The sequence below is a fragment of the Talpa occidentalis genome, unplaced genomic scaffold, assembly GCF_014898055.3.
Source record: "Talpa occidentalis isolate TD23 unplaced genomic scaffold, MPIMG_talOcc4v2.1 talOcc4.12, whole genome shotgun sequence".
Taxonomy (NCBI): domain Eukaryota; kingdom Metazoa; phylum Chordata; class Mammalia; order Eulipotyphla; family Talpidae; genus Talpa; species Talpa occidentalis.
In genome coordinates this window covers 15,838,280-15,855,776 of record NW_023601212.1, presented here as the reverse complement: position 1 = coordinate 15,855,776, position 17,497 = coordinate 15,838,280, and the positions used below count along the sequence as shown (strand labels likewise).

The window sequence follows — 17,497 nt, the reverse complement described above, 5'->3', positions numbered from 1 at the left end:
TATAAACATATTCTACGATGCTAAAAATAAATAAGCTCACCTATTTTTTTCCTGATAGGAAAGGATAGTTGATTAGATGTGATTCTTTGAGACTTGTAAAAAGGTAGATCTTAAATGGTAAAATGTTTGGAACTTCTAGTCTCATAAACGATCTTATTTGAAAGAAAGGTAGCTGCATTCATCGTGGTTTCATCTAATGTGTATTTTGAGAGAGCCTACTAGGTGCCAGGTGTTGTGACGATGTGAGAGCACAGAATTCCCTTACCTGTCCAGCTGTCTGTTGAGAATCGGCTTTCATTTTATACTTTCCATCTAGAGCATCAAGTTTAATATCAGTAACTTGGGAATGTCTCTTTGGGATCTGCCCCCTACGTCTTTAGCCTCCACAAGAAGTAAGAAGCAGATAATAGCATGTTTGTTGGATAAACACAGATTTGGCAGGAGTGATTTAGTGTGGAGCAGGGGGCCCCTAATTAATTACCATTGTTTATAATACATTTTTCTCCTTTGTTTCCAAGAATGAGAATAATTCAGCAATATGATTGATAAATAAAACATAAAAGGTCAGTTATGGTTGCCCTGGTAACTATATTTCTCAGCAAGTATTTTGTTTGCCATGAAATGTGTCCTGGGTGATTTACTGGAAATCAGGATCTGAATGTCATGACTTTTTGTATTTGACTTTCTTATGTACTCATTTTGGAGTGACAATTTTGTAGGTTTTTTTGGGGGGGTTGGATTTTGAAGCTGTATGTGTGATGGGGATCCTTGTGGGGTTTTTTTTTTCTTTTTTTGGAAGACAAACAGGAAACTGTGATTACAGTGAATCTATTTGAGTCTAAGAAGAACTTTCAAGTCTAATATGGGATTTAAGAGCATTTCAGTGATATTTGGGGATACATAAAATTCTTAAAACTGGAATTTTTAAAATGTAGAATATAGACAAAGCCCATTCCTAATTAGTGATCAGGAATGTGTTAAAACATAACTTTTGATTTAATTCCAATGCAATTAATTTTAAGACTAAGTTATTCTCCAAAAAATATCCAAGATGAAAATCAAAATAATTAAGCAATTAAAGCAATTGCTACCTTGAAGATTTTTGGTAGTGTGAATTAAAGCTAAGTGAATAATTTTTTAAAAAGTTTAGCATATTCTATGACCCCCAAACAAAATCCTGCTCCAGGGAATTCAGCTTTTTAATAGATACACAGGAGGAGGTATAACTGCTGCATTGTTTTTAATAGCAGAAAATTGGAGGCAACCCAAATGTCCATCAGTAAGAGACTGGTTAAATAAATTATGGTCTGTCCATATAATAGAATACTTTGTAGCCATTAAAAAGAGTGAAGTAGATCTATGTCTACTAACAGGAAAAGATTTTCAATATATATATCAATAGGTAGTAAAAAGCACCTTTCAGAATGCTGTATGTATATGGAATATTCCTATTTTTCTTTTAAAAAAGCTTGTATTTATGTATAATTAACCTGTAGTCCATACGATCATTAGTATATCCATCTAAAATGTGAAGACGAAATACAAAGCTATTAACAGTGGTTATCTCTGGAGAGGGGGATTATGAAGTACTTTCACTTTCTAAGTTATATTTGCATATTGTTTGAAATTTCTATAATGAATATGCGTTACCTTTCCTAATTAGGAAAAAAAAAGAAAAGCTACAAAGCCTGCTATTTAAAAGGTCAAAAAAAAAAAAAAATCAAGCTGAAATGGAGCTGCACCTAAATATATCAGACTAGGTGGAAACCTTCCCTTTAACTGTTTGTTTTTGTCTAGATGCTTAGGACTTTGAAGCAGTGTTTGTGTTTATGTCTCTATACCCTTGACTCATTTTTAACTCTTTCTTAGATAAGCACCAGCTGTTCTGTTTTTTCACATTTCTGTTGTTTTCAGCATAACCTTTTTTTTTTTTTTTTAATTGTCACTTTGCAAGGTAATCTGGGCTATTTCTGCTATTTAGTTGCTACTGGATATGCTTTGATGGATTTGTTGTTTGTTTATTTAAAGGGTTAGTGGAGGCCCAAAAGGTGGTATTTCTTTTATCTTAAAAAAATATAAACTATATACCAGGGAATTTTGGAATGGAATGTGTGATCTTGGGATTTCATCTGGTTTTGATTTTCTAGAAACTGGCTTCTGTTGTCCTGAATGTATGGAGTTGTGGAGGGTGTGGGCTGATGTGTGTGCATGCGTGTGTGTGTGTGATTGTGTGTGTGTGTGTGTGTGTGTTTCCAGTCTGCCTGGACTCCCAACTACAGTGGCAATCTGTTGAAGAGGATTCTTTCACATAATCAGTTTGTCTCTTTGAAAAGGAGTCGTCAAGGTAAATGGGACTAGAAAGAAAGTGCACACGGACCTGCCTCTGTTTATTGCCATTTTCAGTGTGTAAATTTAGTTTGTTAGCCGACAGTGGAACAGGAAGCCACCATTCCAGATCCTTGCTGTGAGTGAAGCTGACTCAACACAATGATGACATCTGTTAGGATAAAGCTACCTACTGAGGTAAAAAAAACTCCTTATTGAATTGAAATCTCACAACTCTCCTATGAGGTAGGCTCTCTTTTACTAGTGACTATTTCGTTTGATACTTTTTTGGGATTTGTTTTTAAATCTGCATAAGCTAAAATTTCCTTTTTGGACAAATGCATAAACAAATGTAACCTCTCAACCTGAAGACCCATCACAGTCTGTTACTTCCCCTGCCCCGCCTCAACCCTACATCATCCCTGGGAAGACCTTCCTTTGTTCGTAACAAAAATATGGTTTAATTTGATTTTAGGATCGATGTGTGGTATTTTAATTAAATAATTGATACAGAAATTCTTTCATTTTGAATGAGTTCAGCATTTTGTAATAACAGTGAAAATACAAGGAATCATTATTAAAAATTCATATTTTATGTCCTTAAGACTTGTCTGTTATAAAAACTCATATGTCCATGTGTTTATTTTGTTCTTTGTGCAAAGGGTTTTTATACTACAATGGAGGAAAAAAATTTTAAATATTCTGACTTCTTTATTTTTTTTTCCCTTCAGATGTTATTAATTTGTCAGTCTGTCATTCCTTTGACAGCTTTTGAATTGATACTTGGATTTTGAACTTTACTGATACTGATGTCTACCTGCATCTCCAGAATGGAAAATCCATTTCCTTTAGCGTAACGTTGATTCATCTAAGCCCCTTCGTATAAACTTGAATATACTTCAGTCTACCTAACTCTTCACTCATGAAGCTCTAAAATAAGTAGCCATTGATCTGTTCACCATTCCTATAGTTTTGTGTCTTTTCTAGCATTTCATATAGATGGAATCATACTGAATTCAATCTTTTGAATCTGGTTTCTTTCACTTAACATGTTACACCTGAAATTTACCCATGTTGTATGTATACACAGTTCATTCCTTTATATTGTTGAACATTCCATTGTATGGATGTACCACAGTTTGTCCATTCATCTCCTGATTTAGGCTATTTAGGCTATTTCCAATTGTGGGGAACCCAAGTAATATGGTTATAAATATTTGTATATAGAGTTTTTTGTGGACATAAATTTTTATTTCTCTCGGGTATGTGCTTGGAGGTAGGATTGCCAAACTGTAATTCCAGAGTGACTACCATTTTGTATTCCATCTGTGATGTGTGAAATTCCATTTGCTCTGCATCCTTGTCCACACTTACTATTGTCAGTATGTGTGTATCTTTTAGTCATTCTAATATTGAAGTTTATCTTTGGTATCTCATTATGGTTTTATTTTGTATTTCCCTAATGACTGCTGTTGTTGAGCGTCTTCCATGTGCTTATTTGCCATCTGTATGTCTTCTTTAGTAGAGTATCTATTCAAATATTTTGCCCATTTAAAGAAAATTGGGCCGTATTTTTACTATTGCATATTGAAAGTGTTGGTTATAAGCCCTTTCAGATGTGTGATTTGCATATATTTTCTCAGAGTCTGTAACTTGTCTTTTTGTTCTGTTAATAGTGTCTCTCACTGAGTTTTTAATTTTTATGAGGTCCAGTTAATCAATTCATCTTCTATGAATTGTGCTTTTGATGAAGTTGCTAAGAAGTCACTGCCTCACCCAAGGTCATGAAGATTTCATCCTGTTTTCTCCCTAAAAGTTTTAGCTTTAGGGCCTCCCCGGTGGCGCAGCGGTTGAGCCCTGGGTTGCGATGCTGCCCGCAGCCTCTGCAGTGCTGGTTTGATCCCCGGCTGCTCCCCGGCCACCAGAGGAGGGTCCCACATGGCGCGCTAGACCTCTCCTGCCGCCCGCTGCTCCCCTCAGCAGTGTACTTCTGTCCTTCTGCCTGTTCTGCATCCTGCTCTGACTCTGGTGAATTCTCTCACCCTCCCGTGCTTCTGACTATACCCAGTGCTTGTATAAATAAATAAATCTTAAAAAAAAAAAAAAAAAAAGTTTTAGCTTTAGTTTTACCTTTTGTGTTTATGCCTGTGATGATTCAATTAGTGTAAGTATATGTGTAAGGTATAGGTTCCCCCTGCTATTGGAGAGTTCCTGTGAAAGCTTCTCTAAGCCAAAATGAAATAAAGCAAAGGGAGCTCCCTGGTGGCACAAGGGGTTAAGCATCAGCACTATGAAGCTATCCGAAACTACTGCAGCAAGAGTTTGATCCCCAGCCAGGGAGGTGACCCACATGGTAAAGCAGACCTCTCCTGTCTCACCCGCTGCTCCCCTCAGGAGTGTATTTCAGTCAGTCTGCCTGTTCTGCTCCCCACTGTCTCTGGTGAACCCTCTCACCCTCCCCACGACTGGCCTACACCCTAGGTCTTGTATGCATAAATTAAAAAAAAAAAAACCTTAAAAAAAAAAAAAAGCAAAGACACAATTACCATTCATTTACGTGGAAAAATTTTAAGCATTCCCGGATCCAACAAATCACCTACCAAATCATACCAAATAACACATGAAAGCTGAACTCAACTGTAACATACAACCAAAGCAGGGACGACCTGGCACATGCATAGCCTGTAGAATGTGGCTGCTGGCAAGGAGCTTGGCCCCTCTGTGTGGGGTCCCTCTTGCCTGTGGAATAGCTGCCTCACTGGCTTTTTACCCTTTTTTTTTTTGGTAAAAGTGAAAATCCTTTCTGGGATTTCTTTCTTAGCTTAAACAAGTGCTAATGTAGATCTTTCATAAAAGCTAAGGGACATAGCGCACACTTTTGAATTCAGAAGTGGGGGGTATCTGTATAAGGTATAGATTGAAGTTTGTCTTATTTACATATGAATGTTCACTTGTTTCAAAGCCATTTGTTGAAAAGACATTCCTTTCTCCTTTGAAATTGCCTTTGTGCCTTTGTCAAAAATCAATTGGCCATGTTTATTTATGTGGTTCTATTTTTCTACGCTATTTAATTGAGTAACCTGCCTGTCTTTTTTACCTGTTGAGGTAGATACACTAAACCTCAGATTACTGAAGAAACTGAGTCTTAGTCAAATTAAGTATCTAGCCTGAGGTAACTCGGGAGATCTTGTTAAACTTCAAGCCACGCTCTCTGAAGCCCAACCCTGAGATGTTACATTGGCACCTGTCCTCAGCTTAATTATTTTGTTCCTGGTTAAAATATTTGGCTTTAAGGGAATGTGTGAACAGTATATTTTTCCAAGAGTAGATGTGACAAGGAAATCTCATTGAATCATCTGAACTGTGAAATCAAAGGCTTTTTTTTTTTTTTCCTGCTTACTAGGTTGTTAATTATCAGATAATATTTAGTTATCAGTATCTTTAACAAGGCTTTAGAAGCATTCTTTTCTAAATCCTGACTAGCTGTATGTCATTTTCCTTTATTTTAAAGAGAGCAATAGAAATATATGTTCCTTGTATGGCAAGAAAAGGATGTTTAGGATTTGTGACTGTGAGAACACAGATGGGCTAAGAGTGCCTTGCATCCAGATGGCTCATGCAAGGAACTTGGTAAGAGGTGAGAGAGTGACACTAATGTGGCAGTGAATAATAAATTAACATTTCAATATTGGCAAACTGGGGAACTTTGAAGAATGTCATATTTAGTTAACTTAGGATTTTTAGAAACTAAGCTTTTACATTGATAAATTAATAACTAGCCTTTCTTACACACACACACACACACACACACACACACACACATACACCCAAACCCCACCCCCACACCTCTAGGTAATGTTTTGTGAGAGGCCTCTTTAATGCTCCGGAATTCTGTTCTTAAATGCCTTTTCTTCTGAGAAGGCTTTATTCACTTTCTTCAGAAGGCTAATGACTCCAAAGCCCATCTTTACATTTCATTGTAAACTTACTTTTTGCTCCACGGGCCCTGATGCCAGCTTAACTATAGGAGAATGGCCTTTTGATACTGGAAACTCATACACACACTGAACACTGTTTCGCCTCACTCTCACAAATAAACAACCATTCGCAATTTCCCCTTTATTTTCCGCAGAATAGACTTGCCCTTTGGAACCTCAGAATCATTTTTGACCTCGCTCTGTCTGGTCCCGGTATCATCAAGTCCACAGCCAATTTGTGCTGATTGTTTCTACACGGTCGGCATGGACCCAGCCCTCACTCCTTACAGTGCCTCCCATGGCCTCTTGCCCTCCGCTCCTCCCTTGATTTACAACCACCAGCTTAATGCAGTGCCTTAGGAGTTCCTGTATGTGAGTCCTGTGCATGCCAAGCCAAATCTTTGTTGCATTACTACTCTTCATTCCATCTGGAAGCATTCTCTTGCAGTATCCCTACAGACTGAAAGTGGGGGTATACATTCCAGTGGGCATGATCCCTCCCTCATGGGATCCCCAGAAACACAGCTAGTGTGGCCCCCCTGCCATCGAAGCCAGCATCACCTGGGAACCTGTTAGCAATGTGAATTCTCAGGCCTGGCTCCAGACTTACTTCATCAGAAATGCGGTGGGTGGAGGCAGCAGCCTGTGTTTGACAAGCCCTTTGGGTCATTCGGATGCTAGCCTGCTTCGTCACCACTGCCCTGACACCCAGACTCATTCCCAAACGCTGAGCAATATTACCTTCGTCACCCACTTCCATTTCTTGGTACCTGTCGGAGTTTTCATTTTGAACACCCTCTTTATTCTGTTACCACTTCTAATTCCCCATTTAAAGCATTAGGTGCACAGTTCACTTCCTTGAGAAAGGCTCAGTTTCCTCTTTGAGTAATAGATGTTCCTTTTATACTGTGCTCATTTCTCCTTATTGATCACGTAGGCCCATAAGGGCTTTGACTGCCAGATGTATGGTCTGTCTTTTCAACAGGTAGGATACGTAATATGTTCTCCTAAACTGGCATACGATATAGTTGGTACATTTTTTTTGTATGTCACTTTCAGCAGATCTGTAAAATAAATTTTTAAATGATCAAAATAGCTATTTTACAAGGAACAGTGCAAAATGGGCATGCATTTTTAAGGTTAGTGATGTCTGTATTGAGGCAGCTTCAGCTGTGTCTTAAGTCACTTAGGGTATTCATTAATTCCCTCTGCTTTCTTGTTAGAGGCACCCTGGGTGAAAAAATGTCTGGGGCACTTTTGTGATGTGAGCAAAGGGAGCGTAGCGTGTACTGCAGGCTTTCGTGCTGGTTTTGAATTCTAGATCCTTTCCTTCTTACAGCAGTGGGTTCACATGTTTGGCCTGAGTTTCTTCATTTGAACAATCAGGGTAATGCTGCCTACTTAATATGATTGTTGTAAGGATTAAGTGGGATTTGGTGGGTGATGTCCTTGTACAATCCCTCATCTCCATTAGGGACTCTCTAAATGGTACCTTTGATTATTCACTGTACCGGGATGGGACATTCGTTTTCTAAAATACCATTCCATAGAGCAGTTCTGTTTTCCACACATAGGCCCAGTATTGACTGATACAGATGATATTTCATGGTTCTGTTCTGCAGGCATCCTAATTTGTCCAGGGCTTTGAAGTTTTTAGTGCTTTATAATCATTAGTGAATGGTAAGAAATATTACTTGATTTTTTGACAAATCTATTGCATTTCTTAAATTTTTTTTCCATTCAACTTTAGCTTTAATGGATGATAGCTTACTTTCTAATAGTATCTGAAAGGCTTTTATGGTTTTTTCCAGTAGAATACATTAGGCTAACTAAACGGGCTTTTTGACACAATGCCCTCCCTAGAATATTGGTTCATTGTCCGTGGCTAGTTTAATCGTTATTTGAAGACAGTTTTGCACTACTACGGGATATGGTTCTTTATTTGGTTTTTATTCTTTTCCCCAAACATCTAATGAATGGAGCTGTCCCCTGGTCTAACTTGAAGGAGAGAAGACGAACGTTAGGGAAAGTTGAGTGTTGAAGGCTCAGGTTTACAAAGTATTTTAACATGCTTTGTGTCACATCTCACAGTGTCATCCGTAGGCATTATTTTTGTGTTTCTGATTAGAAAACTGATTCATGATTTGTCCCAAGTCCCAGAACCAGGAAGTAAAACAAAAGGCTTGGAAATTAAGCATAATCTGGTGGTGACAGGCATTTCCGTCTCCTTGTGTGTTAATCCAGAGACAATTTAGCTTCATGCCATTTGTCTCCCACAGTTTATTAAGCTGGCACCAGAATTGGACCACCCAGGGCTCAAATGCTGGCTCTACTACTACTTGCTGTGTGACCTTAGGCGAGTCATTTCACCTCTCTGGTTTTTTGTTTCCTCCTTTATAAAATAGGGAGGATAATAGTATCTACTTCATACAATTGTTATGTTAAAATAAGTTTATATATATAAAATTAGTTTATATGTAAAAAGGGATTGTTAGAACAATCCCTGGGACATAATAAGCACTCTCTAAGTGTTAGCTATTATTATTCGTGGAGCGGAGTGGTTAAAGTGCTTTATATGAAGGTAAGTGATTGTACTTAGATGTAACTGTAATTATGGGAGTGGGAATCAGCACTCTGGAAGAGTTTGTTCTGACAGAACTGTTTAATTCTTAGGCCCACCTCTGACAGGCAAGAACGTGCATTGTGCATTTAGGGTCTGTATCGTGTTTCCATCTGGACTTTTTTGTAGACTGATGTGCATTTACTGACCCTGGGATAAATGAAATTTGAAACACTTAATTTCTATTTCTTTTTTGTTTTAAAAGATTTATTTATTTATGCATACAAGGCCAGAGATGTGGGAGGTGAGGGGATTCACCAGAGACAGAGCGGGAAACAGAACAGGCAGACTGACTGAAACACACTGCTGAGGGGAGCAGTGGGAGAGACAGGAGAGGTCTGCTGCGCCATGTGGGTAGCTTCCTGGCCAGGGAGCTACCGCAGCTGCAGTGGCTGTGGACAGCTTCACAGTGATGCGTGTTAACTCCCTGCACCACCAGGGGGGCCCTACTGATTTCTATTTCTAAAAACTCAAAACCCACATAAGAAAGCGACAGTAAGTTACCCCCCTTCTCATATACCAGCAAACCTTTTTTCTTTTCTGAAGGAAACACACCTACACCACCCGCATGGACACACACACACACACATGCAGACACCCCAGAGATATAAGGTACATTAGCATTTCCATTATAACTAAGTTGTTAATTGCTTTCTTTAGAAATTACAGTCTTTTAGGATTTTCACAAGTGAAACAAATATCCTATTCATGAAATTTTGTCTGTTCTTTTCTCCTGGATTTGGCAAATCACCTGTTCTAAGAGAACCTTCATTATAGTGGAGCAAGCTCCAAATCTGGCTGTCTTCAAGCTTTTTTCCTCCAGGTCTTCCCATCACATCACACATAATGTAGTGCTAGAATACATTCTGACATCATGGGGCTTACAATCTTTCTTCTGTGTAACTGACTGTGTGACTTGGTCTTCCCACCCACCCCTCAGTGAATGTGTATCTGTTTTACAAAAGGTGGCAAAACTTAAAAAAAAACAAACAAAAAAAAAGGTTTGGTAAATGTTAGAAGCAGTGAATTAAAAGCTGTGAATTCTTCTTAATGATTATACTTACTTACTTGTACAGAGACCATATCCAGAATGCTTTTGCATTAAGTCCTTTCCTTATGAAAGGCACTGTTTGAGTGTGCCACCTGGTTATGAAATGAAATACTTATAGAAATGTATTCACTTTTAATTTATTAATGGCTGTAATCAAGATGAAAAGCTTTTCTTAATAATTAATGTTAAGAAGAGAAGTGTAAACTTAAGACAAGTTTATGACTTCTCTCCAGAGGATGTATAGATGTGACTGGGTTTGTGATCAAAAATTTTTTTTTCTGGTTCCTTTTTTTTTTTTTTCCTCTTTTGTTTGAAGGTTCTTATGATCCAGCCTGGGCTTGCGGTGGAGTTAGGAGCAAACCTTAGTGTGCCTATGAACTCATTCCCTTTTGATGAGGATGTTTTAGATTTTGTTCTTTCTTTGAAAAAAATGAGAGTCCAATGGCATTGGTCCAAGTGGTCCTGTTATGGCGCCTCTCTTTTCCATGCTAACTCAGCCTTTGAGGAGAGGCTTGGTGAAAAGCTGCCTGCTTTAGAGTGTGTTTATTTCTTTATTCTGCCTTACTGTGCCTAGCAGAATGCAAAATGGAAATGCCCTAGAAATCGAGCGGCTTCATAGTTGGGTGGCCCGGTGAGCATTTTGGAGACACTTTGTGAAACTGTGGGTACCTTTTGTGCAGGTTCTGGTGCTTCCGTCCATCATTTTGGGATCATGGCTCTTGTAAGGAAAGAGCAGGCTTGCCCCCTCAAGCCTTTCTACCTTCAATCAGTTGAGTGTGCGTATTGGAGCATATTCCATTCTGTGATTGGCAGGCTTTGTGCTAGGGACCCACTCTGAAGTGTTCTATATCGTTTAGAAGGTCGAAGTAGTCATCAGTGACTGAAGCCTAATTTAGATTCTTAAATCGAAATCATTGTTGGAGAATACTGCTCCTCCACTACCGGCGTCTTGTGCATATCATGAGTGTGTTCATCAGAGAACAGGCTCTCACCCAGTCTCTCATAATATAAAAGCATTTTTTTAATCCCTCTTAACAGGTGCTGCTGCAGTTTATTTATAACCAATGCATTAAAATGAAAAATACTGAAAGGGTCCTAAGTGGAAGGCAGCTATTGAAATATTGCCGTATTTAAATTATAGAATTTTGTCAGGCTGATTTGTGGAAAGGACGCGTGAATGTTGGCTGGTAAGTGATGTACTCGCTGGCTTCTTGTAAGTTTGGAAGGTGCTTTCTGCAGTGTATATAAGTGCGCCATGCAAAATCTGGGTCTTGCAATTGAATCAATTGTTCCCTTGCATATTCATAATCATATTCCTATTTGGTCCGCTTTCTTGCTCTTCGACATTTCTGATCTTCATGAAGCATGACATGTGTTAAAACTCTATTGGCCTTCCAGAATTATTATGGCACAAAGACTTGAGCTCCTCATTTGAAAGAGTTGTCAAGAGGGTTTCATTTAACCCTTTTCTCCCCTGTCCAAGTTTGACCTCGCACATAGGGAAGGTAAATGCACACGTGACTATCAGTGCAATGTGTTGGGGTGAAGACATGCCTGGCATTTGAAACTTGCGTTGATTTATATTTCCACCGCATTTTTTTTTCTTTCCTGAAAAATCTTGCCGGAGACCAAAGTAGTTGGGCTGTATTAATGGATGTTTATGTTGTCCTGTGACAGCTGGTTTTGCTAATTTGTTTTTACAGGGCAGTTTATAGTAAATGAATGGCATGCTGAATATTTTACTGAGATTTCAGATTATCTAAAGAATATTTTCCGGTTTACTAATTGGTAGATAATGCTGAGTACATTGATGTTGACATGAGCAAATGGATTTAAAATGATTTGAAGTGAGCTTCATTAAAAGATGCTCTAATCACAGTCAGCAGGAAATGTCAAACTAGTTCTGCTTTCATTCACTCTGGTGGACCTGGAGCCCTTGCAGGCTTAGGGTGCTACGAGTCATTTCCTTTCTGGTTTTAGGGGGGTGGAAATGATGGAGAATTTTTTCATAGTGTTTTTGGCTATTAATATCTTTACCAGAAAGTAAATAATATAAATTATCAACTACCTGTATGGTTAAATGAGCCTTCTCTGAAAATCATGGTTGTACTGCTGGGACCTCGTAGTGCGTTATGGGTTGGATATGTGGACGCAAGCTTGTTGACCCCCTCAGAACAGGAAGGCGGCACCTTGCCTGGTGTCCGTTCCAGCAGAAAGCTGGTCTAGGATGAGTGCCAATATGCTTCTCAAAATATTGAGGGAAACCGGGCCTCCCCGGTGGCATAGTGGGTTGAGCGCAGCCCTGTGAAGCTGTCTGCAGCCTTTGCAGCGCGGGTTCAATTCCTGGCCGGCCAGGGAGCAACCCACATGGTGCAGCAGACCTCTCCTGCCTCACCTGCTGCTCCGCTAATCAGTGCATTTCAGTCAGTCTGCCTGTTCTGTTCCCAGCTCTGCCTCTGGTGAAGCCTCTCAACCTCCACAACGCTGGCCTGTGCCCCAGCTCTTGTATAAAAAAAATAAATCTTTAAAAGAAAAATTGAGAGACACCTAGGCAAATGCACTCTCAGTTCCTAGGTTAAAACTTACCACAGTTCTACTTCTCTTTCTCTTATTTATAAAATTACAGAGGCTGTTTGATAAAAATTGACCACTTGGGGAAAAATAAACCTAAGATTGTCAAGTGCTGGAAGGAAGTGTTAAAGTGAGGGAAGCCGATGCTGGAAAATAACTTTTTAGGATTCAAATTTCACTTTTCCTTATACCAGCTGTGGGGTTTTGTGCAAGTAACTTAACATGTCTGAGCTCTAGTTTTCTTATCTGTAAAATGGGGATAGTATTTCCCTGTGAGGGTGTAGGAGTGTTCAGATAGCTATCATAGATATCTGCATCTGTGTTTACATCTTTTTAAAATGCTAATTAAGGTACAAGGTACTTGGTAAGGGCTCCATCACTGTTAGCTGATGTATCCAATGTAAATTTATCTCCTCTCTTCAGATTCCCATGGAGAAACTGTGAGTTTTATATCCCAAGGCATTAAGCAGATATCCTTATTCTTCTGACTCTCATTTCTTTTTTTAAAGATTTATTTTTATTCATTCATGCATACAAGAAATGGGATATAGACCAGAGGTGTGGGGAGGTGAGAGGATTCACCAGAGACAGAGTGGGGTATAGAATAGGCAGAGCCACTGAAACACACTGTTGAAGGAAGCAGCGGGCGAGGACAGGAGAGGTCTGCTGCTCCATGTGGGTAGCTCCCTGACCAGGGATTGAACTCATGTTGCAGCGGCTGCCCGTAGCTTCACAGCACTGAGACTTTAACTCCTGTGCCACCAGGGAGGCTCATGACTGTCATGTTTTTATGTGATCCTCTCCTCTCACGTAGAACATAGCCGACTAGAACCATAAAAACGTTCCTGATGAAGTTACGATATTGAGCATGATGAGGCTACCCCCTATATAGTAGGCTATAGGAGAAGCTTACAACAATATTCTTTTTCTTTCCTTTGAATTCCATCAAAATGCTTTTTCCTCCTGCCCTGACACAGTGTGCTGTGGTAGGAGTGCTCCCAGGCAGAGATCAAGGGCTCTAATTATTTCACAGCAAAAATTATATGATGCGGAGTTTGTCTAATGCTAATGAAATCTGGCTACATGGCAAGCAACTCGTTCTATCAGTGTTCTCATTAGCATCAGGTTTGCCTAGATGGCCTGCTAAGAGGCTGTACAGTTTGAATATCTTTTGAAGAGCCTTCTGTGGGTCAGCTCGACACTAACATTGTAGGCTGGATGCTGCGGGACAGGAGTGCCTTCTGAAGCATGGTACCAGGTTGGGGGACTGATAAAATCTGCTGATACTGTCATCGAATGTCCTGGACCACACAAACAACATCCCTGGTGGTGTAGTGGTGTTGTTTCTAAGCCTCTGGCTGTATTACATGTGAATTCAACATGTGTGCTTGAATAGAAACCATCCAACTCACCCATTCAGGGCTCTGCAGGATGATTGTGAATCTCCCGCCACCTCCCCTCTCCAAGCCACCATGTGTTTACAAGGGGAAGAGGGGAAAAATAAAACAAAACTTCTCCCTCGAATGACCCTATTAGCTGTCCGCTGCTTCCTGTGAACTGCAGCCGTGCTGCCGTGCGTGGTCTGGTGGCTGTGAGTCTGGGCCCAGCCTCTCTAACCACCCCGAGTGTAGAGAGTGGCACACAGGCTGCAGATATGGTTTGCGGGTTAGTGCGGAGCCACCGCACCCCCCCCCACCCGCCCCCCCGCCCCAGCAGTGGGACATGGGACTTAAGTCAGGCTTAGAAAATGAGAAAAATGCTTAAGGGACGTGACTAATGTCTCCAGTGCACACCACGCTACATAAACCCATTATGCGCTTTAATTTAATGTTCTCTATAAAGATTCAGGACCTGTCAGGAGAAGGAAAGAAACAAGCAATCCATCTTCAGTGAATGGTGAATAGATTTTTATATTTTTAAAATACACATTCACCTAAGACGTACTTTTGCCTTCATTCAATTTTCCCCACGTCTGGTCCACTCCCTATCTGTCGCTGCCACTGCGGAAGCTGCTTGTGAATTGTTTTGTTCAGTGAAATAAGACTAATGTGTTAAATATTTAACATTGCTAATTGATTCAATGTAAAGGAAGAGGGAAGAGATGCAGTGTGCCTGGAGTCTCTCTGTCAGCAGACTTGAGCAAACAAGACTGCGGAAAAGGCTGAATTGAAGATGATTCATCTCCGAGGTTTATCGGCCTATGGATAATACAGCAGTGCTGGCTGCCGGTGGTGCCGACGGCTGGGGGAGGATGAACTTGCATCTGGGAGCCGGGAGCTGGAAACAGGAGTGTCTCTTCTACAACACATTTGCCTCTTCTCTCCCCAGCTCCTGCCTGGCCTTTGGTTTTCAGGCTTCAGGTGTAGAGTGGGAGGTGACAGGTACACCTGCCCTCGCCTGCCTTGTTGGGCGCGTTCACACACTTACCTGCACTTCACTAAAGCCAGCTGGAATTTGCTGATGATTTTAATTGATGAGCGAGGAAGTAGAAACCCCAGTGGGTCAGTGAGAATTTTTCCATTATGAAAACATAACCTTTCTGAGAGTACCCAATGGCAGTGAAATGTCAGGTACCTGGATTTTTACAAAGGAAAGGAAGGCAGCCCTGTATTCAGTTTCCAATAACACGACTCTGAAACAAGAATGTACACATATACCTCATTCTCTTTGCAAGTAATTGTCACAGCAACACATTGTTTGGTTTCGAATTGATTTTTTTTTAAATTGGAGAAGACTAATGGCAGGTGAAGACATAACTTAAAAGCGGGATATATAAATTTGTAGCAAATATTTACACTTAGTTTTTTGTTTTTTGTTTTTTTTCTCCCTGGAGGAGAGACTAGTAAACTGAGGCAGGGGGAGACTTCTAGTTTCAAGGGTTGTGGCCTGATGGGCAGATGCTGAAATAATAAGTCTGGCAAGATAAAGCCGAGGCCGCCCATGCAGGGCCCAGGAGACCTTTTAGGAGGCCCGGGAATGGCCTTCAGTGGGTCTGTGAGTCCCCAGAAATTACATACTATATCTATGTACATTTTTCTGGAAGGATCGTGTTTTAATCAGGGCTCAAGAGAGGCCACGCTAAAATAAAGCTATTCCCCCCCCCCAGTTATCTTGAGTGGCAACTTGACAGGCTGATGAGTGCTTTTTACGAGCTCTCTCTTGCTCCCTTCCCTCCTTGTGCCCACACCCTTGCAAGGGGCACCCTGAGGTCCCCTCTTCTCCTCCCCCCCTTACCCCACTGCCTCTCTTCTATGCCAGTCCTTTAAAAAGGAAGATCCAGTCGCTGGCCCTGTTGACCTACCCCCAGACTCGAAGGGGCTACTTTCCACCTTCCTTGTCTTAAAGTCAGAGAATTAGACTCCCGGGCTCCGCGGGGGCAGAACAATTAAGTCTTGTGATAGGCGGATACTTTCCGACCTAATGATGGTTTTCTAACTTCCCTTGCTTTCCTCCCTCTTCCTCCTCCACATCAAAAATAAATTACTTGTAGAATATTTAATAGGTTCATAGGGCGCTGCTCTGGTGCTCTGTTTTAATTCTGGATGAGATGAGATGCGGTGCTTGTCAGCAGAGGCTGCTGCTGCCCTCGGCCCACCTTGCTGAGCACAGGTCATGGCGGCCCGCGAGCCTAGCTTGGGTGGTCCCGCAGAGGGAGCATCATGCCATGGAGCGGGAGGACCACTGGATAACCCAGGGTGCTCCCCTCCAGCTGCTGGCTGTTACGTGGGGCTCTTCCTGTTCCACTTAACCCTTGCCAGTGTCCGCTGCTCTCCTGCCATAGATTTGGCCAGCCCAGAGCAGAGCCTTCTGAGCCGGTCTCCAAGTTTAACGTGTGCCCCGCCTACTGTGCTGCAATCATACTTGTGAAGGTCATGCAGGGCCCCTTAGTTCAGCCTTATCTTCCTTGCTTGCCCTACTGTATTGGGCACCATTCATGCCTGTTTCCTTGTAAACATTGTTTCTTTTGCAGCTGTACACTGGCTCTGGCTTTTTTGGGTAGCTCTTGTTCTGGCCTTGCTCCCTTTTTCCTGCTAAATGTCTCTTCAGAGTTTTGGCCATAGCCGCTTCTCTTTCCCCTAAGTTTCTCTATCCCACGTTCTAGATCCCACGTTCACTCCCACAGCCTGCGTGTTGCTTTTTCTACTCAGTGAGGTTTTTTCTACTCTGAGTTTTTTTGAACTCCGGTGTCAGTGCTTGTTGTTATTGGCACCCTTGGGCGTCACGCTGTCCCTCTCCAACCTCTCTTGTTTAAAACAGAACTGGTCTCTACCTCTTCCCCATCTCAATTCCTGACTATAGAGATATTTACCAAAAACATAGAAACCTCACTTAGAAAAGCTGCTCCTGCCACCACCATCAGAAGCAAAGCCCTGGACCTTGATTTTTGCTTTCTCCTTTTGTTGTTCTCCGTCATTCTCCTGGGCAGCCCACCAGCCTGAACCCCTGCAGCATCATCTTCCTTCTGTGCGTCATTGCAAGTAACCAGTTCTCTTCCCTTTCCTAGTACATTTCTTATGTCCAGACATTACATTGCATGACACGAGGTCAGCTGCTTGTTCCCCACGGCCCACGTGCTGTGGATGGATGTATCTTCCTTAAACCCTGTTCTGCTCACAACCTGGCTGTGGAGCGTCTGTGTTTGAAAAGATTCTCTGGCCTTCTGGGCTCACCAACTACTCCCCTCTGAAGGTCTGTTGTCCCATCTTGCATGATCCAGAGTTGTAGTGTCTGATCCCTAAAGAATTTTCTTTTAACATGTGTCTCCTCCCATATCCTTGCTTTGACCTATTATACTTTAGACATTTCTATATGAAGATGAAGTCTTCCCTGATCACCTTAGCTTTGTCTGAACTGTTCCTTTTCTTGGAGATTTATAATATTTATTTTTCTTTAGAGGTCTGTGTTTCCATTTTCTCACCTTGCTAGACAATAAATACTGGCAGACTAGGAACT

At 41.1% G+C, this 17,497-nt stretch overlaps 1 protein-coding gene across 6 annotated transcripts in view; it reads left to right on the top strand.

Annotated features, from left to right (window-relative positions):
• The window catches only part of CADM1 (cell adhesion molecule 1), a 315,335-nt gene that overhangs the window by 22,700 nt on the left and 275,138 nt on the right, over nucleotides 1–17,497 (top strand). The gene's annotated exons all lie outside the window — the stretch shown is intronic.